A 27,327-nucleotide genomic window follows, 5' to 3' on the forward strand; every position below is an offset into this window, starting at 1 on the left:
ATCTGAACATAAAAACAGAATTAGTAACTTTTAAAATTTTGAATCAATATTGATAAATACTCTAGAAATATCCAGTTTTAGATACTGTCTCTGCAGGTGATAATAGCTACTGTGGAACGATCTTGCAGAAGGGGTCTCTGAAGTCCTTGAGAGACTGAACTAAATCATCTTTCTTACTCTCTGATTCCACAGTTAAAATGTAAGGACAAACATGATACTGCCCATCTCATTTAAACTTCATTCCCATTCTTTATGCAAGACAATGTTGTCTCGGAGACAGCAAGGATAAGCAATAAATCCTTACTTTAAATGGCTACAAAATTATAAGCCTGCTTGAAAATGATTCTATTTGAACCAAAACTCTCTCATTACCATTCCAATAATAAGTATCATGTGCAGGATGTTGGAAAAAATTTTCGGTATTTACTGATCTCCTGTGATGTACCTACGATTGTTCTGTGGGTAGAGCTATCATGATAGGAACTCTGAGCTCCTACTCACTGCTGGGACTCTGGCCTCACACTACTGTACATACTAAATAGATAAGTATTCGTACACTTGTTCAATAACTCCAGATAGTCTTCCTTTATATTTAGATATTTGACTTCCCTCTGTGAGTGACATTTTAAATCTAGTTTTTAAATAAAGAAGTGCTTTTTTTTGTTTAATATTAAATATCTATGAGAAAGTTATTTGCACATACTTCCCTCCTTACCTTAAAAATAGCTACTAGTCAAAAATAGCCATTAATACATTGACTGTATTAATATATTGAAGTTTAATAATATATTTTACTCAGAATATTCTATTATTTAAACTATAATGAGCAAACTTTAAGCATTTATAACAATGTACTTTTGCATGATATTAAATTGTGATGGTAAAAGCTAACAGGCAAAGAAAATGATGTTAAAATATATTTGACCAGAACTCACAAAGGTGATTAGGAAACCTGTGTGTCTAGAGATGATTGTTGTAGAAAGACCCCAATAAATCTTCATGCAGAAAAGGCAAACATATCTAGTGTGGTGGAAGTTACTGATGGTGCTAGAAGCCTTGTTGCTCATCTGTTGAACTTGTTCTTCAAGTTGCCTTTAAGAGAAGGCTCTATTAGTTTATCATCTCCACAAGGTACCTTCCCAATTGCCATGAGAGTTCTCCGTAGGGTATATGACAGTAGGTCTCCTTTGTACCAGCATGCTCCCTACAGAGACGTGAAGATCCCAACCACTGTTATCCTCCTGAGAGGGGAGAAGATGGGCAGTCCCTGCCTATTTCTCTCTTTCAGGAAGCCAGAGAGATAGTGAGAACTTTAGAAGTTAAGGTAAAAACAGGTAGTCCCTTCATAACTAAAAAAATACACACATATAAAGCCATATTCTGGTACCACATGGATATTACAGCTACCCAAATACATGATACAGTTTCATGAATTTTTATGTAGTTCCAGGTCCTAAACATTCAGAAGACACTTGGGAGATTCCAAGATCCATGCCTGGTTATTCTTTTTTTTTTTTTTTTTTTTTTAAGATTTTATTTATTTATTTGAGAGAGAGAGAGAATGAGAGAGAGCACAAGAGGAGAGAGGACAGCAGGAGAGGCAGACTCCGTGGCGAGCTGAGAGCCTGATGTGGGACTCGATCCTGGGACTCCAGGATCATGACCTGAGCTGAAGGCAGTCGCTCAACCAACTGAGCCACCCAGGCACCTCCTGGTTATTCTTTGATAGTGAAATAGAAACTTGATATTAATTTCAGCAGCCTTATTTCCTTTAGTGTAGTCTAATTTTCCAACCATCTTAAAGGTGGTAGGAAAATGAACTTGAATTCAAAGGTCTTGATCGTTACATCATTTTAGATAGCAACTCAGATCCTACATCCTTGAGCATAGATCTAGAGATGTGTGGGCATGCTGGGAATTGATGTTAGGCATGCCCTGGTATTTGTTGACCTGTCTGGAAGAACAGATGAGCACAAGGTCTAAACAAAGTTTACTTTAGGAAATGTTCCCTTTTTGGTAACTTCTGATCCTGCCTTCATGGATAGATAGAGCTCTGTCTGTAAAAGCAGAGACCCAACTCCTAACCTCTGTACCCTTATGGATGAAGTTAAATATATGTAATCTACCTACCAAAGTAGGCATATCCTATCACAGTATATTCTGCAGGATGTTATCAAAAATCCAGTGCCCTAAATCTGTGTGTCAGGTCCCAATTTCTGTCAGGTCTACAATTTTTGAGCAACACAACATGAGCTGGGAGCAATGAATCCCTTGATCATTTGCCTGTTGTTACTTCCTTAGCTGTGAAACAGGTCTAATGGACTGAGGTGATGTTATGTTGGAAATAATATCAGAAATCAGATATTCTGATAGCCCTCCAATAGAGGTACTGACCAAGGTACTGCAGACAAGAAAGGGAAATTCATAGTTGTAATGCATTTCATCCATAATCACGATGAATCATTGTTCCATATAGGGTGGAAGGAATTGGAATGCCAATGACTGACTTATTGGTCTCCTTAAGGGGAAGGTGTCATATTGAGCACCCAACGTTGGTCTCTGCTGCTGACAGAACATATATTCAGCAGAGCAGAGCAGCAGAGTAGTGCTGTCTTGGCGAGGGACAGCTGTTGGATTTATGCAACGGCTCCATCACTGTTGCCATGGTTACTGCATTTGTGTGCTCACTGCAATCACTGGGATGGCCAAGAACAAAGGCTGGCTGACATTACTACTGAAGCATCTTGTACCTGATTATGTAATGATTTTTTTTTTTTTTTTAACAAATGTACTTTTAATTTATTTACAGATAAAAATGGCTCAGAAGCTGCTTCAGGCCATAATCGGTTAGAATTATATCCTGGACAGTCTTGAGGAACTGGGTTAATCAGTTTTTTTCATCCTTTGAATTCATCCACAGTATTAGAAAAACAGGCATTATGTCAGTTAGAGGAAATGTGTGCCTAGTAGCCAAATCCAGTCCCTTATTTTCTATTTTCTATTTTTTTCTTTACATCTTCTGCTTCATACATGTAATTTTTCATGCCATCATCCTTGGAAGTACCTTTCAGCTCTTTCTAGGCATCCCATTTGACCTTGCGAAGAGAGGTCCAACATTCCAGGCCATTCTGCATTTATGTCACAGAGTCACTTGCTTGTTTGGCATTAATGCAGGATATGCAGATTCTCCTACTTTGTGTTCAGTTGACCTAATATTCTAACTGTGCTCCTTCCAGGTCCATGACCAACCAAATTATATCATTTGCTAATTTCCAGGAATGTGTGCATATTCTCACTTCTGGCAACTTCTGTCTCCACAAGGTGAATTGCCCGCTCTGGGCAATGAGAGATTTACCCTTGTCAATTAACTTTAAGGCCCCACACCAGCATGGCAGATACACTGCACAGAGAGGGAAGAGCCCTCAGTGATATAGGTGATACAGGGATGTGGGGATCTGGGCCAATTCTGCTTACTTTTGTCTTCTGTGCTTGCTGGTCCTGACTTTGTGTGAGGCATGGCTGCCACGGCCAATCAGTCCTATGATTCGGTGGGTCATATAACATCTCAGCTCAAGATAGGCAATCCTGCATTTATAGTTACTTCAGACTATGAGTAGTCTCTGCGAAGGCTTAATAGTACATGAAGAGTGTGTTTTGAAAGTATACTGTCTTCTCTTACAGAAAGGAAGACCCTGATGCAGAGTCCCTCTTGCTTGTGCTATGATTCACTGACTGGGGCTTGCCATAGACTCCGCACGACGTCTTCATGTGTTAGAGATATCTTCCAATCCATGTGGTCTGCTGATCAATTGGCCCAGGTGCTAGAGCTATAAAGTGTATAGATCCAATACTTTGTACATATTAACACAACTGTGTAAGCCCCATCCAGATGGAGGTGTATTCCTTCCGAACTTTTTCTTGTGGTTGAGTTCCAGTTTCAAAGCATTGTGATCTGAGAATATGCAGGGAATAATCTCAGTCTTTTGGTGTCAGTTGAGTCCTGATTTGTGATCCAGTATGTGGTCTATTCTGGAGAAGGTTCCATGTGCACTCGAAAAGAATGAATATTCTGTTGTTTTAGGGTGGAATGTTCTGTATATATCTATGAGGTCCATCTGGTCCAATGTGTCATTCAATGCTCTTGTTTCCTTATTGATTTTCTGCTTGGATGATCTGTCTATTACTGAGAGTGGCGTGTTAAGATCCCCTACTATTAATGTATTCATATCAATATGACTCTTTATCTTGATTAACAATTGTCTTCTGTAGTTGGCTGCTCCCATATTGGGGGCATAAATATTTATAATTGTTAGATCTTCTTGGTGGATAGACCCTTTAAGAATGATGTAGTGTCCTTCTGTATCTCTGACTACAGTCTTGAGTTTAAAATCTAATTTATCTGATATGAGAATCGCTACCCCAGCCTTCTTTTGAAACCCATTGGCATGAAAGATGCTTCTCCATCCCTTCACTTTCAATATCCTCATCACAACAGAAAATTCTTTTGTTTTCTTTCTCACTCCACTAATCCTGCCCAAAATCAATTCCTTGCTCTGATGAAGGAAATCTGACGTGTATTAGAATAAATTAGCTGTGCCTGTTTTTGAGTTTCATATAAATAAATTATACAGTATGTACGTATGTTTTCATGTCTGCTTCTTTGACCCAATACAATGTCTTTGAGATTTATCCATTCTGTTGTATCATTTTTTAGGCAGCATAATATTCAATATGAATAGTTCACTATTCTACTATTACAGAAATTTGGGTTATTTCTACTTTTTGGCTGTTGTAACTAAAACATTCTATGAATATTCTTTTTAAAAATATTGTATTTATTTGAAAGAGAGAGAGAGAGCATGGACTGGGGGGAGGGGCAGGAAGAGAGGGAGAAGCAGACTCCCCACTGAGGAGGGAGCCCAATGCAGGGCTCAATCCCAGGACCCTGAAATCATGGTCTGAGCTAAAGGCAGACACAACCAACTGAGCCACCCAGGCACCCCTATGAATATTTTTATACATGTTTTCAGTGGGTATGTACCAAGGATAGAATTGCCAAATCCTGGGACAGGCACATTTTTAATTTTAGTAGATATTACCACATAGTTTTCCAGTATGGTTTTATAATTTTAGTTTCCCACCACTTAATATTAATTTTATAATATTAGACATTATAATATTTGTGATTTTATTGATGATTAATTATACTGAATACATTATTATATGCTTATCCATCTTTTGAACAACCTTTTGTATGGAGTACCTATTCAAAGTTTTGCCCAGTTTTTAATTGAGATTTTCCTGTCATTGATTTGTAGACATTCTGTTTAGAGTTTGGATCTAAGTCCTTTGCTGAATAATGTGTACTGAAGCTATCTTTTCTTATACTGTGGCTTGCCTCTTCACTTTCTGATTCACAGAAATCATTAGTTTAATGACATGCAGCTTGATTTCTTCTTTTATGACTAGTGCTTTTAGCTTCCTGCTTAAGAAAACAACCTACCCAAATCTCATACTCCAATTTTTCTCTTAGAAGAGTAATCATCTGCTTTTATGTTTAGATCTAAGATGCAACTCAAATTATCTTTGTGTATGGTATGAAATAAGGACAGTTTCTTTTTTTTATAAAGATGTCCAACTGCAAAGATGAATTATTGATCCATTGAATTACATTGGCAACTTTGTTAAAAATACTGATGAAATTCATGTGGATCTATTATTGTATTCTCTATTTTCTCTCCTGTTGATTTATCCTTAAACTAATATGGTCAGTACAAAACTGTATGTTAAGCCTTGTAATCGGAAGTGGGAAGTTTCCAATTTTGTTTTTTCCAAAATTATTTTGATACTTTCCCTAAGTTTTCATGTGAATTTTTCTGTAAGAATTATGTTTCTAATATTTGTTCTTAACTTTAAAAATTTCCACTTTTAGTTGAACTTTTATTTAGATATAATTGTTGGTTCACATGCAGGTATAAAATAATACAAGGGTTATTATATTAGTATTATAATACTGTGCACTCTTTACTGTTTTCCCCTTTGGTAACATCTTTCAAAACTGTGACACAAAATCACAATCAGCTTATTGACATTGATTCAGTCCAGGTGCATAATATTTTCATCGCTATAAGAATCTCTTTTTAGGAGTCTTTTTAGCCACGCCCATCTCTTTAACCACAAACCTATTCTCTGCTTTTATCATTTTGTTATTTCAGAACTCTCCCATAAACGGAATCATATAGTATATAATCATATGGGATTGGCTTTTTTTCCTCATCTGGAGATTCATGCAAACTTTTGCATATATCAACAGTAACTCTTCTTTGTTGCTGAGCTATACTCTATGGTGTGGGTGCAGCACAGGATAACAATTTACCTGTTGGTGAACATCTGGATTGTTTCCGTTTTTAGCTATTAGCAAAAAATCGCCTACATTTGTGTGCAGGCTATGTGTGTGTGTGTGTGTGTGTGTGTGTGTGTGAGAGAGAGAGAGAGATTTTTCCTGAGATGAATTTTGGTAGTTTAAGAATTTGGAATTAAATTTCCTTAGTAGTTACAGGATTATGTGAATGAACTCTTCATATTAGGTGAGTTGTGGTTGTTTGTGATTTTCGAGGAGGTGGTTCATTTAATCTGAGTTGTTTGTAATTTCCTTTATCATCCTTTGATGTCTGCAGTGATATCCCCCATCTTATTCTGATATTTTTAAGTCATGTCTTTATAAGTACTGTTGGAGATTTCTAAGTTTTATTGATCTTTCAAAAAACCAACTCTTTTTTATTGATTTACCTTCACTTTTGGTTTTAAATTTCAGGGTTTTCTGTTCTTATATTAATTAATTCTCCCCCTTCATGCTTGCTTTGATTTTATTTTGCTCTTCTTTTTCTAGGTTCTTGAGGTAGGTACATCTATTATTTATCTGAGCCTTTTTATGTACTTATGCATTTATGTATTTATGTATTCATTCATTTAATTCCAATATAGCTAACAAACAGTATTATATTACTTTCAGGTGTACAATATAGTGATTCAATAATTCATACATCACTTAGTGCTCATCACAATGAGTGCATTCCTCAATCACCACCACCCATTGCACCCATCCCCCACCCACCTCCTCTCTGGTAACTATGAGTAAAAGTTCTGTTTCTTGGTTTGTCTCTTTCTTTTCTGTACTCATTTGTTTTGTTTCTTAAATTCCACATATGAGTGAAATCATATGGTATATGTCTTTCTGATTAATTTTGTGCTCTCTAGCTCTATCCATGTCATTGCAAATGGCAAGATTTCATTCTTTTTTGTGGGTGAATAATATTCCATTGTATGTATGTATGTGTGTGTGTGTGTGTGTGTGTGTGTGTATATATATATATATATATATATATATATATACCACATCTTCTCTATCCATTCATCTATCAACAGATACTTGAGCTGCTTCCATAATTTTGCTATTATAAATAACGCTGCAATAAATATAGATGTGCTTATATACCTTTGAATTATTGTTTTTGTATTTGGGGATATATACCCAGTGGTGTGAGTGCCAGACTGTAGGGTAGTTCTGTTTTTAATATTTTAAGGAACCTCCTTACTGTTTTCCACAGTGACTGCACCAGTTTGCATTCCCACTAACAGTATAAGAGGGTTCTCCTTTCTCCACATCCTTGCCACACTTGTTTCTTGTGTTTTTTATTTTAGCCATCCTGACTGGTGTGAGGTGATATCTCATTGTAGTTTTGAGACTTTTCCTCTTTTCTAATGCATATTTATTGTAACATCAGCATTTATTGAAATATTTCCCTCTCAACACTGATATGTTTTCATTTTCATTCAGTTCAGTTCAATGTATTTTTTTTAACTACTTCTTTTTCTTTTTTTTCTTCTTCTTCTTCCTTCTTTTAGGGAGAGAAAGAATGAGTGGGAGTACATGAGCAGGAGAGGGGGAGAGAGAGGGAGAGAGAGGGAATCCCAAGCAGCCTCCATGCACAGCATAAAGCCCTATGGAGGGCTCAATCTCATGACCCTGAGATCATGACCTGAGACAAAATCAAGAGTCAGACACTTAATCAACTGAGTCACCAGGGTTCCTTTCAATGTATTTTTTTAAATTTCCCTTGAGATGACTTTGACTTATAGATTTAAAAGTAATTTTAAGATTTTCAAATATTGGGAGATTTCTCTATTTTTCTTATATTGATTTCTAGTTTGATTGCATTGTTGTTGGAGAACCCACTCTATATGATTCTTACTTCTCTTAAATTTGTGGAGATATTTTTTATGGCCTAGACTAAGTCTATCTTGGTTTGTGTTTTGTCAGTCCTCAAAAATAATGTGTATTCTGCTGTTGTTGGAAGCTGTGTTTTATAAAAGCTGATTAGTACTCTTTAGGTTGATGGCATTCTTAAATTCTTCCATATTCTTGCTGATTTTCTGTCTAGCTCTTTTATCAGTTGTTGAAAACAGGGGTATTGAAGCCTCTAACCATGTGTGAACTGGTCTAGATCTCCCTTTCAGTTCTACTAGTTTTTACGTGACATATTTTGAAGCTCTGCTCTTTGGGAAATAGACATTTAGGATTGATATGCCTTCTTGGTCGATTAAATTTTCTGTCATCATATCATATCCCTTTCTAACACTTTGCTTTCTCTGGCATTAATATAGTCATTCTTGCTTTCCTTTCATTAATGTTTGCATATTCCTTTTTCTGTCCTTTTGTGTCAGTCTATCTATATTATTGCATCTGAAGTGAGTTTCTTGCAGACAGCAAGAAACAGAAGGGTTGTGCTTTTTAATATACTCTAAACATTTATATTTAATCTAATTATTGGTACCATGAGAGTTAAGTCTGATATTTCATTTCTTAAATGTCTCAACTATTTTTTCTTTTTAAAATTTTTTCCCTGACTTCCTGTGGGTTATTTGACCATTTTTTAAAGAGTTCCATTTTGATTTACCAATAGTGCCCTTGTTGTATCTGTTTGTATAGCTTTTTGGTTGTTTTTCATAGCTTAGTGATTGCTCTAGATATTATGTATATGTGGTCACATACAATTGATGCCATATTCCCCCCAGTCTGAATGAAGTATAGAAACCTTATCTCATTTTTTCTTTCCTCTCTCCAATTTATAGTATAATGGTCGTCAATATTTCTCCTACATAAGTTTAGAATAGCACCAGATAATTCTAAAATTTTTGCTTGAACCATCAAACGTAATTTAGAAAACTTAAGAGGATAAGAAAAACCTATGGAGTTTTACTTCTAATTTGGCTTTTTATTTCTTTCTTCTTGATATTCCCAGTTTCCTTCTTTTCTAATTTCTATTTAGAGATATAATTTTTAAAGAACAGTTTTACAGTGTATAGAATTCTAGGTTGATAGTTTTTAATTTCAATACTTTAAGATGGTATTCCATTATTTTGGCTTCCATGATTTTTGGTAAGAAGTTAGCTAAAATCTTACTGTTCCTTTGAAAGTAATGTATTTTTCCCCCCTGACAAAGTTTAAGGTTTTTTATCTTTCAATTTCAGTAGTTTGACTAGTACATTTCCAGAGAGGTTTTCTTTTTCTTTTTCTTCAAAATTTGAGTGTAATTGACACACAGTGTTAGTTTCAGGTATGCGACACAGTGATTTGACTTTTCTATATATTATGCTATGTTCACCACAAATGTAGCTTCCATCTGTCACCATACAATGCATTATAATATCATTGACTATATTTTCAGTGATGTATTATTAGGTTTATCCTGCTTGAGTTCTTTTGAGCTTCTTGAATCTGTATATTGACAAGCTTATCAGACTTTATAAATTCTTGTCATTATTTCTTCAGATAATTCATCTCTTCCATTTTTCTTTTCCTCCAGGGACTAGGAAATTAAGGTTTGTTAGACTCTTGGAGTATTTCCCACAATGCTACTTTGCTCTCAAGTTCTTTCCATTCTTTATTTCCCCACTACTTTAGTTTTGGTACTATATATTGAATTGTATTTGGGTTCACCAATCCTGGCTTCAGTTGTATCCTGTCTTCTGTAAAATATATCTAATGAGTTATTTTTGTTCTTTTTTTTTTAGGAGAAGATTTAGAATGCTCACTTGATTATTTAACAGATTCTTATTTTCCGTTGAAATATTCTGCTTTGTCATTCATTTAAAAATTTTCTTTATATTGATATAGGTATTTTGATGTCCTTGTCTTTTAATTTCAATTATTTGGATGATCTGTCAGTTTGTTTCTAATAACTGATTTATCTCATTAATTTTTCCTGCCTTTTTAACCTGTTGAAGGGTTTTTTTTTAAATTTTGTGCTGACATTATAAGTTATATGCAAAAGAAACTCTCAAGAGTTCTGAGATTTTTTTTTTTTTTTTCCTGGAGAGCAGTTAAAATACTTGAAGATATCTTTATGCCCGGGTTTTAGGCTATGAGATGGTGAGTGTATTTCATTTTTTTCCCTGACTGCTGGGATATAGCACCTCCTCCTAGGACATGGCAATTCACCCAAGATGTGGGATTTCTGGAGTCCTAACTGAGTTTCTAAGTTTGTATCTCCCATTCTGGTTGGATCTGAACTCTAGTATCTCCCCCTGCATTTGTTAGTTCCAGATACTCTGTTCTAAATTAAATCCCCTGGCAGCTTTTTCCTACTAGATCTCTCTTTCTTAACCTATTTCCTTAGCCTATTTTCAAATAACTAAGGGCAAAACTAAAAACTCAAATGACACTTTCACTTATGTTTCTAGGATTTTCTCTTTATTGCTTTCCCTCCAGTGGTACACTGACCCCCAGTTCCTAACTGACCTACCAGACTTGAACTCTGATCACTGCTTTCTCTGATCCCTGCTTGGGTTCCATATTCCTGCTTGAAGACCAGGGAAGCTGCGCTCCTGGGACACCTGTGGAAAATGTGGTACTTCCTTCATGTGCATCTTCTCCATTGTTTCAATGACTGTCAAACATTGCTTACTATAGGTTGTTGAGATCATGTAATTATTTACAGCAGGAGAATACATCTGATACCAGTTAGTTTTTTTCAAGACAAAATATTATTTTTAATGCAAAACTATAAAATCTTTTTCCTGCACTTAAAATTTTAACTAAAAATATAGTTAAAAGATTACCAAAGAAAAGGGGTCTTAATAATTTAATTTCATAAGAAGAGAGACTCATTTAGTAATGAAAAGTATGTCTTAGATGCTTTGATGACATTGCCTGGAAGTCCCAGTCCCTCAATGATTATTATTATTATTATTATTTTTAAAGATTTACTTAGAGAAAAAGAGAGAGCATGTGCATGCATGGGGGGAGGGCCAGAGGGAGAGGGAAAATCTCCAGTAGATTCCCTGCCAAGCACAGACCGAGTCACCCAGGTAACACCTTCCTTGATTATTAATGTAGTTTATCTATTGAGAAGCCAAGTCTAGAATGTTACTCTATTCCACTATATATTTATTAATTTATATTGCTAGTTTTTCTTTTTTTAATGGTTGAAAGCCATGACAAAGTGAAATATTATTGCCTGAAATATTTTGCTGCTCTGGAAAATAAAAATGCAGAAGTTTTGAGGAAAACCCTGTCAGACATAAAAATAATGTGGAAGTGAGGTACTTAGAGGATAAATCTGTCTTTAATTACATGTGTTGTAAAATATAAGTGGGAGACTACAAGGGAGAAAGTAGGTGGGAAGGGAAAATGAAAGCACATAGAGGAGGGATGGAGGCATTTCTATAACAAGCTGTGAGATAGTTTTAGCTTGTTTTTGCTACATACTAAGAATTTCTAAACTCTAGTCAGAACACTTGGCATTTATTAGCTATCCAGCAAAGAATATCAGTCCTTTCTTCATATGACTCATTGGTGGGATTGTGGAAATACACAGTTCGGCGATGATTGTACACATTAAGCTACCGTAGTCCAAGATTTTCCTTCTGGGTGCTAATTTTTCTGAAAAATATTGCTTGTTACCAGGTGATGTGAATATTTATGATTGAACTGATTCCTTAGGGCAATGTGTTGATGTTTTGTTTCAACAATTAAACAAAAATAGTCATTTAAGATACTAATTTATTTCTTGAAGAAATGCGCTCTATGGATTATTATAGCATTAAGTGTATTGATAATCCAGGTGCCTCATTTCTAAACAAAAACGCTCAGAACAAGAGACTATCCTTGCACTTCAAAAAGTTTTCTACTTTCAGGTACAGTGTTGGGCAATTCACATTTTCTTATCAAACTTTACTGTTAGGTAATTTTTCTGACCTTTAGGTCATTCTCAAACAACACCTCAAAAGGAAAAGATTTGACCTAGCTAAAAGTTCTGTCTTCCCCTCACACAGATCCCATCTGCAATGCTCTATACAAGGCATTCTTCACCTGAGCATCTCTGAAGCTGTAGATGAAGGGATTCAGCATTGGATTGAAGAGACTATGAAATAGGCAAAGATTGTCTTCTTTTTCCTTTCTTTGACTAGAATCTAGGATCATATAAACTACCATGGCAGTGACAAGGAAAAGCCCAACTGCACAGAGGTGGGAAGAACAGGTGGAGAAGCTTTCTTTCTGGCCTTCCCTACTGGATTTTCAGAATGGGCCAGAGGATGCTAGTAGATGAGACTAGCACCAAGCAAAGGGGCCCAAATAAAATAAATGCACAGGCAACAAAGGTAGCAGCTTCATTGATCCAGGTGTCAGCATAGGCCAGTTTGAGGACAGATAGGATTTCAGAGAAGACATGTTCTACATCCTGGGGCCGACAGAGGGGTAACCTTAGAAGGAGAATTGCATGTACCAGAGCCAGAATAAATCCACACGTCCAGGTAGCAATGGCCAGGACTGCGCACTCTCTCCAATTCATGATGATAATGTACTGGAGGGGGTGGCAGATAGCCACAAACCCATCGTAGGACATCACCACCAAAATCAGCGTGGAGTCTGCTTCAGGTTCTCCCTCCCCAACACTCTCTCTCTAATAAGTAAATAAATAAAATCTAAACTTTTTTTTAAAACTAAACCTTAGGAGATATTATTAGGAGTGGAGTGGCTGAATCAAAGGGCACTTTTTTCATTTTCTTAAGAGACAAATAAAGGCAAGAAAAATAGATATTTCAAAGCTTAACTTGGACAAGAATTCCTAAGTAGAAAAGGTGGCTTACTCTACAGTTTAGACTTTGTAAAGCTGAGCTCATCCTTCTCTTGTAGTTGTCTTACCTGAAGGCTATTTTTTATTTTTTTAAAGATTTTATTTATTAGAGAGAGAGAGAAAGAGAGAGAGAGAGAGAACAAGTGGGGGAGGGGCAGAAGGAGAGAATCTCAGGCAGACTCCTTGCTGAGTCCAGAGCCCAAAACCACACTCTATCCCAAGGTTAACCAACTTCACCACACCATTCAGGCACCCCTCATGGGTACTTAAATCTCTGACTCAAAGTAGGGATAATATCCTATCTTGGGGTTATTCTTACCTTTACCTGATAAGTGGAAAATGAGAAAACAGCAGCAAAAAATGAAAACAGGACTCCTCAAACTTGAATTCAACCTGTGTGGTGTATATGGAGAGTCATAACTTGAAGCGAAGACTTTTTCACTCTAGCTGCCACTAAATACCAGTTAGCTATCAGCCCCTTTGGATTGACTCGGTGCAGTGATTGTTTGTCCTAGTGCATGTGCTTCTGGTGTTGTTTCTGTGGTGGGGATACAAGGGCCCAGTCATCATTGTGCAACTGGTAGACAATAAGTGTTTCAGAGGGCCTGTGGGGTTGAGTGAGCCTTTGTTACACTGATGTTGAAGTTTTCCTGCCTCCACCTCCATAACTGCTGATTCCTAATAAATATCCTAACAGCAAACTCCTTCTCAGAGTCCACTTCTGGAGGATCCACTCTGGGATAATCTGACTAAACCACATGCAGACCTTGATCCTCCCATAATTATCTATCTATCTATTTATCTATATATCTATCTTTTAATAGATCTATCCATCTATCTATTTATCTATCATCATCATCTATCTATCTTTCAATCATCTATCATCTTTTTTTCAGTAATCTCTACACTCAACATGGGGCTTGAACTCATGACCCTGAGATCATGATTCTCATGTTTTACTGACTAAACCAGCCAGGCACCCCCATAACCACCAGCTTTGAGGCCTTTTCTCATCTTGTCTGCCTTGATCTACCTGCCCTTGAATCTCAAAGGATTTGAAACACTTCAGACACACCTTGTCTTAGTATCTTTCTTTTTAGGTTTTTGGAGTTCTCCAAATGGCAACTCCATCACATATACCACCCTTAGTCTTCCTACATGATACTCAGCTGCCACAACACAACAGACACATCCCAAGTCCTTAATGCCTTATATTGATATATATTTTACACTTACACAAAGTCAGACATGTGCAAGGCAGCTCTTTCTCATCTTGTAGCTCTGCCTTATGGAACATGAGTTCTCCTTGTGGACCACAGCAGGGAAATAGAGGGAAGATGTTACCTCCTTACAACCACTGTAGCTTAGAAATGGCAACATCACGTCTCATTTTTTTAGGCCAGAAACAATCATATATATTCATTCTAATTTTAAGGAAGCCTAGTTAATACAAGGAATTACATGGATATTTTATAGTCTCTGTCTGTAACTTCCAAATATTTGATGGAACTGGTTTTTACTGGCTTACTAACACTGATTATACTAATGCCTTTCCCACTTCATGCACAGTGGTGACAGTGGTTGCTTGAAATTGGCCCAGGTAGGAGTATTTACACTATAACACTGGCAAACACTATAAATAAGGCCCGTTTTCTCCCTAGAAAGCTCATTGTTAAACATTTACCATTCCTCATACATGGTAATTTAAAAAAAGATTTTATTTATTTATTTGACAGAGAGAGACACAGCAAGAAAGGGACACAAGGGGAGTGGGAGAGGGAGAAGCAGGTCCCCCACCAAGCAGGGAGCCTGATGCAGGGCTCAATCCCAGGACCCCAGGATCATGACCTGAGCCGAAAGCAGGCACTTAGTGACTGAGCCACTCAGGCTCCCCAAACATAATATTTTTAAAACTCTATCCAGTGTAGTGATTTTTCTCTCAATTTTAGGGTCTATTCTAAGAGTTACTCTTTTTCCTTATGTAACTGACATCAAAAGTAAGACTTCACTGGACCTTATCCTCTACACAGAAGAGAATCAATTTATCAGGCATTATTTAGCATAGCATATTAGCATTTGAATCTAGATGGTAGACGTTCTTTTATTTTCCACAGTTGTAGCAAATTTTCTACATAAATAGTTCTCAGTCCATCATAGTGGGCTAAATTCACTTGTTCTAAAATTGTAATTTTTCTTCATATGTATGTTTTTTTTTGTTTGTTTTTAAGACCCATGCAGTAGGATGATCTGAGTAACGAAAACATATTGGCAGTGACTGTACAGTCTTCCATATATTTAAGATGGAAATATACTGAATGGAGACTGCTGTGACTCTTGGACACACACATAGGTACACATCTTGGACACACACATAGGTACTCACCGTTTATCCACTGTGTTGCAACAGACCTATTAGCAGAAGTTCAAAGGGATGCCTTAAAGAGCATGAAAGTCCTTTGATATTCTGAGCCTTGACTTGTTTCATTCAAGAGCTTTCTTTGCTTATACAAAAACAATTACCATAAAGAACAGGACAGGCAGGCATCTCATCCTTTCTAAGCTGAGTTAACTAGTCTGTAAAGATGGTCCTAAATGCTTGGTGGATTCAGGCGGTTCTGGGCACCAACGTGCGATGAGTGCAGAGTCTCCGTAAGCCAATAATGTGTAATCTTGGTCAAGGATATCAGCAAAAATAATTATATTGTCAATATGAATCTCTTGCTATTTTCAAAGAATAGCCAATGATGAGATAGTGAAGAATGGGATACAGAGGCCATTCGGTTGAATTCACATGCTGCACTGACCATATAAAATGTATTATCGTATACATCCTTTTGTCCTTTTGAGTGAGCACCCTGCTCATTATTATGTAAAAGACTCCCAAAATTTTTGTTGAATGAATGTCAGATTCAGTGAAAAACACACACATTGAGGGCGAAATAGGAGCAGATCTGTTTTTGCGAAGTTGTGACTTTTGCTTTAAAGAAAATTTTTACTGTTACAGATGTTAATAATTTGACAATATTTTCATTTGAAAAACTATAATAATTCAACTAATCAGTTTATAATATATTGTTTCCTAAGTGTAAATTGGAATTGGTCTCATATATTAGACTATCATAGACCTATGAAAAAATTATAACAAATGCATTTTGTAGTTTATATCTGATTTGCACTTACAGTTTGGAGAAATCTGAAGAAAAAGGAAGAGCTGCTTAAAGTAACTTTGAAATTACAGTTTCAATGCGTGGCAGACCTTTTACGTTTTTAAACTATGAACTTGATAGAAGCATCAGTTGAGGTGGAGTAGTGTCTCTTTGTGGGCAAAAGCTCACATAGACACTTTTTTAAAAAAGATTTTATTTATCCATTTGACAGAGAGAGAGAGAGAGCATAATCAGGGGGAGCAGCAGGTGGAAGGAGAAGCAGGCTCCTGCTGAGCAGGGAGCCCAAGGCAGGGCTCAGTCCCAGGGTCCTGAAGTCATGACCTGAGCCCAAGGCAGATGTTTAGCTGAATAAGCCACCCAGGAGCCCTGGACATTTTATTTTCTATAAATATGATTAAGTGAGGGAGTATTCTATATAACAGTGCATTGCATATGTGGTATTAAATTCAGCTACAAAAATAATTGTCTGGAGTTCAGAATTAGTTAAGAAATATCAGGAATATATCAATAATTTTAGATACTACTAGAAACGATCAATGATAATTAAATTATGTTTAATCTGTAAATTGGAAGGTTAATTTAAGTAAGAAAAACCTATTTCTACTGAATAGGGACACTTGCTTCTTACACATCACAATCTTACTTTCCAGATTATCTTTCCTTCAATTGTGGTTATTTTTTATTTTGAATCATTAAATCATTTATTTTTTATTTTGGTTACCATTATGTCAATATTATTTTTTTAAAAATTGACCAAAGCTAAAAATAGAAGTTAAGATATCACAGAACATAAAGTCATTATAGCAATGGAAGAGATAAGGAAACATGAAAACATTCAATAGTTGAACAACCATTCAATTTGTTTAATTGACACAATTAAAGTACCTCAGTTCAAGAAAATAAATAGTAAAAGTACTTCCTCACCTGGTGTGTTTTCATTAAACATACGACACAGGAACCCCCCAAAAATGTTTCATGAGCTAAGGAGCTTCCATCTCTATGGTAGTTTCAGAAAATCTAGCAGTATTGGTATCCATCTTATCCTACTCTGGGACCAGAAAAATATTTCCTAAAAGACAGATGCTATCATAGTATAATATATAGTAACATTCAAGAATAAGCTGGGAGAGGGATACCTGGGTGGCTCAGTCGGTTAAGTATCTACCTTCTGTTCAGGTCATGATCTCAGGGTCCTGGGATCTGGGATCAAACACTGTGCAGGGCCAAGCTTCCTGCTCAGTGGAGAGTCTGCTTCTCCCTCATTTTCTGCCCCTCCCCCACGGCTCATGCTGTTGCATTCTCTCGCTCTCTCTCCCCATCTCTCAATTAAATAAAATCTTAAAAGAAAAAAGAAGAAACCAGGAGAATATAACTCAGGCATAACTATAAGTCACCTTTAACTAAGTCATTGTTTCATGAAAGTCAATAAAATATTGCTTATAAATACTCACTAAGACTTTCGTTTTTAGGCTGATTGTTAGTGATATCACTTAGTGATATCAAGATTAGTAGCCAATTTTATGTTGAAAATTCTACTGGTGGAGGTCTTCATAGCCACATATTTCTAACCTTATCTCTGTACATCAATACCTTCATCTAGTCTCTCTGTGGCTGAGATCATAGAGCCACACACTGGACAAAAATTTTCTCTTATTTTCTTTGCCTCCTATTCATTTTCATATAAGCACACAGTCTGGCCTCACCCCTAATCACAATGTTGGAGATAATGTGGAGATTGTTCCAAATGGAGTCAGAATACCCAAGCTTGAAGCCCAGCTAAGAAGAGCTCCCCATGAGAATTTCTTTGTCAGTGCAGCTGCCTTGAACACAAACTGACACAAACTGACTCAAGAAGGCAGCCATGCAGGATATGATTTTTCTTTCACCATAGCCCAGGTGATTTCTGCTGTTTCCTTGTCCTATGGCAATAATCCATATCCTAAACCGCCTACCAATGCAAATAAGTTTCTTCTACATGTGGTGGTTTTAGCTGTGGATGTTACCTTAAGATTTTACTTCAACTTAGAGGCAATCCCACAGAGGGTAGACCTATTCCTTCTTCCAGCACTCTAAAGTGAGAAATCCCAAGATTGAAAATATTTACCTCACTTCCTGATGATGTCGGAGAATAATGTAGCTATTGTTCTCTGCACTTATTTTATGATCAGCTCAACACAATTTTCATGACTGTCTCTGGAATCTAGATTTTCCCCAGGGCAGGGGGGTGTGAGGTGGGGCATTCCCGTACTCATTGTTCCTATATACCAATTTCCTAAGGGAAAAAGTTTTGCTAAACATTTTCCCTGGATGGAAACAAGGATCATTTATATTTGTCTTTGGAGGAAATATATTTGGGAAGGGCAAGAACAGATAGATTCTCATAGAATGCAAAAAGATTTGTGAATATCTCAAAGGCTATAACTTGAGGCAAATATCACAATTTATGGGACGTAACACTTGGATGTAAAATAGTTCTGCTGATTCAAAGTTCTTGTCCCCAAGGTGATTTATAAGACCTGTTGCCCTAATAGCAAATAAATGTTTGTCTATAGAGGTTGTGCTGCCACCTCTAAGGGGAATAAATCCTTTCAAGAAGGTGCATATTTTACTACTGGGTATTTGCCCTAAAGATACAAATGTAGTGATCCGAAAGGGCATGTGCACCTGAATGTTTATAGCAGCAATGTCCACAAGAGCCAAAAGCCAAACTATGGAAAGAACCTAGATGTCCATCAACAGATGAATGGATAAAGAAGATGTGGTATATATATACAAAGGAATACTATGCGGCCATCAAAAGAAATAAAATCTTGCCATTTGCGATGACATAGATGGAACTAGAGGGTATTATGCTTAGCGAAATAAGTCAATCAGAGAAAGACAATTGTCATATGATCTCCCTGATATGAGGGAGTTGAGAGGCAATGTGGGGAATGGGGGATAGAAAAAGAATAAATGAAACAAGATGGATCAGGAGGGAGACAAACCATAAGAGACTCTTAATCTCACAAAACAAACTGAGGGTTGCCAGGGGGAGGGGGTAAGGAGAGGGTGGTGGGATATGGACATTGGAGGAGGTATGTGCTATGGTGAGGGCTGTGAAGTGTGTAAACCTGGTGATTCACAGACATGTGCCCCTGGGGCTAATAATACATTATATGTTAATTAAAAAATAAAAAATTAAAAAAAATAAAAGAGAAACTCATCCCGCCCCCTAAAAAAAGAAGGTGTATATTTTCATCTACTAAAGAATCAGACTGGAATGTAAAGCAGTGAGATTATCATAATGACATTGGTGTTGGTTTAGCATTTATTGTGTTTCAGGACCTCAGCCATATACATCACACATACCATTTGAATATGTTTTCTCCACATTATAGATGTGGACTATGAAGTTAGAGAAATACATTGTCCTGTCTTTCAACCACCAGCACGAAGAATAGTACAGATACTAAATCCTTTGCTCTAACTACTGAACATATACTCATTTTCAAAAGCTCTTCAAGTGATCTCTCAGAAGCCTTCACTGCTTCCCTCAATCCTTATGAACTCTTACTGGTTTTATAATCCTTCCAGAATTCCCACTCATATGTCCCTAGTAGGATTCATAACCTCAGAAGAGAATGACTTCCCTTTCTGTCTCTTGCTGTATGATTCTTCAGAGTACAATCCTTATTAACCTAATCTCAAAAATGTCTTTAAAATGTTTTTATTGTCTTATAATTCTAGGATTGTTGCCCCAGTGCTGCTCCACTGGGTATATCATATAAGAAAGGATCCACATTATTTTTCATTTTTCTTAGCACATTTACATCCACATAAGACATAAACATGATTATGCAAGAAATGCAAATTAGTTCTTTCTATAGGCTTTATAAGCAGAAAGCAAAACAGGAAAATTAGGTAACTTGTTGGTTGAGAGAGATGAATCAGAGATGCAGAATTAGTGTGACACACTAGCACATTATCGTCTTGAAATTATTTGGTAATAATAGTCAAATGAGATAATATTTTTTAAAGTAATTCATTGTTAAAGTTCTGAGAGCTAACATCTTTATAATTAGTAAGTGCATCTTTGGGGCATCTGTAGACAGAAATAACACCCCCCGCCAAGATGTCGACATCCAAATTCCAGGAATTTAGTTAAGATCTTGAAATGCAGAGATTATCATGCATTATTCACAGGGGTCACTATAATCACAGGAGTCCTTGTAAGAGGGAAGCAGGAGGTCAGAGAGGAAGAGAAACATGCTATGCTGCTGGCTCTGAGAATGGAACCAAAGAATGTAGGCAGACTGGAAAATTGTTCCCTGGAGCTTCCAAAAAGAACACAACCCTGCAGGCCCACTTTCGACATAGGACCTTTAGAATTACAGGACATATGTTTCTGGTGTTTTAAGCCACTAAGTTTTGGCAATATGTTTCAGCAGTAATAATAAAGTAGTATAGGAACGATCATGCTTTATTTTCAGTATTGTTATAAAAATAAATCCATTTCTGACTTGGTGGGCATCCCAATAAAAATTCAAAGAGAAATTAGTGATTTCTGGTTTTTATTTGAGCATATAAAGAGCTGGGAACTCACCAGTCCTGTCTTCAAAGAAGAAACAATCTGAACACACTGAAAACGAAAAACTCTTCATCATCAAAAAAAGCAATTAATAAGTTGCATTTCATTAAGATTAAAAAGTTGTGCTCTGTGAAAGACACTGTTAAAAATATGACAAGTCAAGCCACAGACTGGAGAAAACCTTTGAACATGTAGGAAAAATGACTTGAGTCCAAAATACACAAAGAACTCAAAACTCAACAAGAAAATGAACAACCCAATTTAGAAACAGGCCAACATTCTAACAGACATCTATTTCTTCAAAGAAGATATACAGATGGCAAACACGCACATGAAAAGAAGCTCCATATCATATGTCATCAGAGAAATGTAAATTAAAACAATAAGATATATTTACAATGGCTAAAATCCAGAACATCGATAACAGCAAACAGTGATTAGGATGTGGAGCCATAGGAACTTCTATTCATTGCTGGAGAGAATGCAAAATGTCATAGCCATTTTGGAAGGCAGTTTGATAGTTTACTACAAAACTAGACATTCTTTTCCCATGTGATCTACCAATTGCACTACTGGGTATTTCCCCAAATGATTTGAAAGTTTATATCTACATAAATACCTGCACACAAATGTTTAAGGCAGATTTAGAAATGCCTCAACTTGAAGGCAACCATGATGTCCTTCAGTAGGTAAATAGATAAATTTACCATTTATCCAGACAATGGAATAGCATTCTGCACTAAAAAGACATAAACTATCAACCAAAGACAAAACATAAAGGAAACTTAAATGCATATTACTACTGAAAGAAGCCAATCTGAAAAAACATACATACTATATGATTTCAACTCTATGACACTCTGAAAAGCCAAAACTATGGAAGCGTTATAAGATCATTGGTTGCCAGGGACTAGCAGAGAGAGAGAGAGGGATGAAGGGGGTAGAGTATATATGATTTTTAGGGCAGTAAACTTTTCTGTATGATACTATACTGGTGGATACACATAATTATACACTTGTCCAAATACATAGACTATACACTATGAGTGAACCCTAAGGTAAACAATGCACTCCAGATGATAATGATGTGCCAGTGTAGGTTTATCAAAGATAACAAGTGTACCACTCTGGTGGGAGATGTTATACATGTGTGGAGGCCAGAAGTACATAGGTTATCACTATACCTTCCACTCAGTTTTGGAGAGAATATAAAATTGCTCTAAGAATAAAGTGCATTGGATAAATGTGCAAGAGATATGAAGAAACACCTTAGGTGTTAGGAAGATATACAGATGGCAAGGAAGAGCCTGTAAAGATATTCAGTGGCATATATCATCAGAGAATTTCATATTAAAACAAGAATACCACTTGTTGAGATACCACTTACTGCACATCTTTTAGAATAACAATAGCCCAAAACCCTGACAATACCAAATGCTAGCAAGGATGTGGAGCAAAAGGAACTTTCATTCACTGCTGGTGGGATTGCAAAATGGTACAGCCACTTTGGAAGATAGTTTGGTGATTGCTTACAAAAACTAAGCATACTCTTACCATTTGATACAGAAAATCATGCTCCTTGGTATTCATCTAAAGGAGCTGAAAACTTAAAAACCCTGTACATAAATGTTTATAGTGATTTCACTCATAATTATCAGAACTTAAAAGTTCCAAAGATGTCCTTTGATAAAGGAGATAAACAAACTGTGGTACATCCATACAATGAACTATTATATTATTCAACAGTCAAAAGAAAGGCCATATAAAGCCACAGAAGACATGGAGAAACCTTTAAGCATATTGCTTGGTGAAAGAAGCCAATAGGAAATGGCTATATACTTTATGGTTTCAACTACATGACATTCTGGAAAAGGCAAAACTATGGAGATATTAGAAAGAAGAAAGAGCAATTAAGGAATTGATCTTATTTACCACTGCACCAAAAAACAGTAAAATACTTAGGAATAAACCTATCCAAAGATGTGAAAGACCTGTACTCTGAAAACTGTAAAATACTGATGAAAGAAATTGAAGATGACACACAGAAATAGAAAGACATTCCATGCTCATGGATTGGAAGAACAAATATTGCTAAAATGTCTGAACTACCCAAAGCAATCTGTGCATTTAATGCAATCCTCATCAAAATACCACCAGTGTTTTTTACAGAGCTAGAACAAAGGATCATAAAATATGTATGGAAACACAAAAGACCCCAAATAGCCAAAGCAACCTTGTGAAAGAAAAGTAAAGCTGGTGGCATCACAATTCCAGACTTAAAGCTATATTACAAAGCTGTAGTCATCAAGACAGGGTGGTACTGGAACAAAAAGAGACATACAGATCAATGGAACAGAGCAGAAAACCCATAAAGGAACCCACAATTGTATCGTCAATTAGTCTTTGACAAAACAGGAAAGAATATCCAACGGGAAAAAGTCTCTTCAACAAATGATGTTGGGCAAACTGGACAGGAACATGCAAGAGAATGAAATGGACCACTTTCTTACATCATATACAAAAAATAAATTAAAAATGGATTAAGGACCTAAATATGAGACTTCTAGAGAATAGACAGTAACCTCTTTGACATCGGCCATAGCAACTTTCTTCTATATGTCTCCCAAGGCAATGGAAATAAAAGCAAAAATAAACTGTTGGGACTTCATCAAAATAAAAAGTTTCTGCACAGTGAAGGAAATAACTAACAACACTAAAAGGCATCATACTGCATGGGAGAAGACATTTGCAAATGACGTCTGATAAAGGGCTAGTATCCAAAATCTGTAAAGAACTTATCAAGCCTAACATCCCAGAAATGAATAATCCAATTAACAAGTAGAAGACACAAATAGACATTTTCTAAGGAAGATACACAGATGGCCAACAGACTCATGAAAAGATGCTGATCATCAGGGAAATACAAATCAAAACTACAATGAGATATCACCTCATACCTATCAGAATGGCTAAAATCAACACAAGAAACAACAGGTGTTGGTGAAGATGTGGAGAAAGGGGAACTCTCTTGCACTGTTGGTGGGAATGCAAGCTGGTGCAGCCACTCTGGAAAACATTATGGAGCATCCTCAAAAAAACAGAACTAAAAATAGAACTACCCTATGATCCAGCAATTGCACTACTAGGTATTTACCCAAAGAATAAAAAAATTATTGATTCAAAGGGATACATGCACCATGAAGTTTATAGCAGCATTACAGCAGCATTATCTACAATAGAAAATCATGGAAACAGCCCAAGTGTCCATCAGCTGATGAATGGATAAAGAATATGTGGTACATGTACACACACACACATACACACACACACAGTGGAATATTACTCAGTCACCGAAAGGAATGAAATCTGCCATTTGCAATGATGTGGATGTAGCTACCAAGTATTATGCTAAGCAAAATAAGTCAGAGAAAGACAAATACCATATAATTTCACTTATGTGGAGTTTAAGAAACAGCACAAATGAGGAAAGGGGAAAAAAAGAGAAAGACAGACCAAGAAATAGACTCTTAGCTAGAGAACTAATAGTTACCAGAGTAGAGGTGAGCAGCGGGGCGGGTGAAATAGGGGATGGGGATGATGGGTGCACTTGCTGGAATGAGAACCCGGTGTGTGGAAGTGTTGAATCACTAAATCCTACACCTGAAACTAATATTCCAGTGTGTGTTAATGGACAGGAATTTAAATAAAAACTTAAAAAGATCAGTGGTTGCCAAGGGTTTGGTGGGAGAGAGGGAAAGATGAGTAGGTAGAACACAGCAGGCTTGTAGAGCAGTGGAACTATTCTGTAGGATACTGTCATAATACATTTGTCAAAACTCATGCCATGTACAACTCTCATGTACATGAGCGTGAATACTAATGTAAACTGTGGACTTTAGTGAATAAAAATATAGTAATATTGGCCCATTAGTTATAACAAATGTACCATAAACGATACAAGATATTAAAAATAGGAGAACCTGTTGGGGAGGGATGAGGGAGTATATGGAACTCTCTCAACTTAGCACTTGATTTTTGTGTAAACTAAAAACTGCACTAAAATTAAAACCCTTAATTTAAAAAAAAGTCATTAATGACTTATCTGACAAACAACTGAACATCAAATTAAATCTGCTATTCAGGTGAAAGTCCTTAATAAAAAGAATGCTTTCAAAAGTAAAGGAAATGCTTAGTTGATGACTATAGAAAAACACACTTTCTACAAAAACATTAGCCCGAGTATCGCTCACTCCCATTTCATAAATCCAGAGGGCTTTTTACCACCATGAAAGGTAAGTGACGTCAGTTATTTCAAACCTACCTCACACCTCTTGGTGTCACCCCAAACAATTTTAAGGTGAATTGATTCAAACACTAAAAATACTGGTAGGAAAATTAATCCAAGAATTTCTACAGGTGAGCCAATCTTGCTGTATTGGCAATTACCATAAGCCAGAAATAAAGGTTAACATTAAATTGGTGCTCAAAGTTTTAGTTTCCAGTCCCATTTAAACATTTTCAAATGGACTTCCATTGACTTTGTCATAACTTGAAATGGGTCTTAAAATTGTTATATAATTCTGGTTGAATTAGTTTTCCACAACTTTTCATCATTTACTTGGATGCCATTTCAAACAGAATTCAGAGTTTCTTCCTTGTTTATTTCACTGTCCTCACAATTGGTGAGATAGAAGCTTATTACTCTTCAGTATTGTCTTTTTAAAATTATGGTCCTATGAAGCCAGATTGGGCACCTCTCATTATGGTGATGTAATCAACAGACAGCTTTTTGTATAGTTATTAACTGAAGCACTTTAACATTTTATTGTGGAAAAATATACGTAAAATTTTAATGTTTTTTAAATGTATAGTTTGGTGGCATTAAATTATTCACATTGTGTATCATCACCTTCATCAGCATCCATCTCCAGAACTCGCTCATCCTAAATGGAAACTCTGTTCCCATTAAATTACACCCCACTCCTCCCTCCTCCAGTCCCTGTAACTACTCTTCTAGTTGTTTCTATAACTCTGACTATTCTAGGTATCTTTTTTGCTGTTAGCTTGCTAAGCAAATAAAAAAATATTGCTTGACAATATTGTTGAATTTTTTTGAAAACCAATTTGTACTTTCATTCTTTCTTCTATTGAGGGTTTTCTATTCTCTAGTTCATTTACCTCTGCCCTCATCTTTATTTCCTTCCTTCTGCTAATTCAGTATTTGATTTTTCTTCTTTTTCTAGTCCTTTGAGGTATAAAGTAGGGCTTCTGATTTTCAACCTTTGTTCTATTTTAATGTAGGAGTTTTAACTCTTAGTACTGCTTTTGCAATATCCCATTTTGGTCTGTGTGTTTTGTTTTCATCTCTCTCCAGCGAGTTTCTAATTTCTGCTCTTGAGTCTCGGTGAATTTTTCCACTTCAGTTATCGTATTCTTCAGCTCCAGAATCTGTTTTGTTCTTTTTTCGGTTTTTATCCCTTGGTGATATTTTCATTTTGTTCATGTATCATTGTCCTTGATTTGTTGTTATCTGTGTTCTCTTTTATATCATTTTGCATCTATCTTTAAAATGATTATATTGGATTCTTTGTCAGGGAATTCATAAATTTGCATTTCTTTAGTGGTGGTTTCGGGAGATTAATTTTGCTTCTTTGGCCTGTGGTTTCCCAGTTTCTTTGAGTATCTTGTGAATTTTAGTTGAAATTTGGAGTTTTGGACAAACAGCTACCTCTCCTAGTCTTTACTGCCTTCATGAAGGATAAGATCTTGGGCAATCCGCCCTGCTAGAGATTCTGGGGGGCAACTTTTAGTGGGAATATAGCTTCACTGAGCTCGTGCATGTATTTTCTCAGTAAAAGAGGTGTTTGCCTGCTTCTACAGTGAGGCCTGTAAACTCTTGCTCCCCCTGGTGTTTGTCTGAGATGCTACAATATCCCTTTTGGCAGGAAGTTGGAATGTTTGCCTTGTCTCTCAGTACCCCCTACATGGTCCCCAAGCTGCCATTCCCATCAGGGCTCTAAAACACACCAGATGGAAAACAATCCTTCAAGACATCCCTTGAAAGCCAGAATGTAATACCCATGGTCCACTCATTGCCTTCCCTCCAGAGGAATCTTCTGATCATGCTACACTGGGCCAGGGATGGGGAGTGACTAGGTCCAGAAAAATGCAGTAGATTTGTCTGATTACTCTACTGTGTCTCTTCTTGGCTTTGTGCTTGCCTGGTGCTGCAACCTCTTAACTGGTTTTTCACAATGGCAATTTGATCTATATATTATTATCTCCATGGAGAACAAGGGCCCAGGGATTTCTATTCTGCTACCTGGTAATGTAACCCTGATAATTCTCATCATCAAATCACGCCTCTTTTGGGGGAGTTTTCTTGAGTTTTATTGCACCACCAATCACATCTCTTAAGGAAAAAGTTTCCCTGAGGTAAAGTTCTAACCTC

General features: G+C 36.5%; 1 pseudogene; it reads right to left on the reverse strand.

Moving 5' to 3' along the window:
- Window positions 1-12,328: 12,328 nt before the first annotated feature.
- Window positions 12,329-12,917, reverse strand: LOC116872741 (annotated as a pseudogene).
- Between the last annotated feature and the right edge of the window lie 14,410 nt (window positions 12,918-27,327).

This window comes from Lontra canadensis, unplaced genomic scaffold (assembly GCF_010015895.1).
Source record: "Lontra canadensis isolate GAN:19392208 unplaced genomic scaffold, GSC_riverotter_1.0 scaffold2, whole genome shotgun sequence".
Taxonomy (NCBI): domain Eukaryota; kingdom Metazoa; phylum Chordata; class Mammalia; order Carnivora; family Mustelidae; genus Lontra; species Lontra canadensis.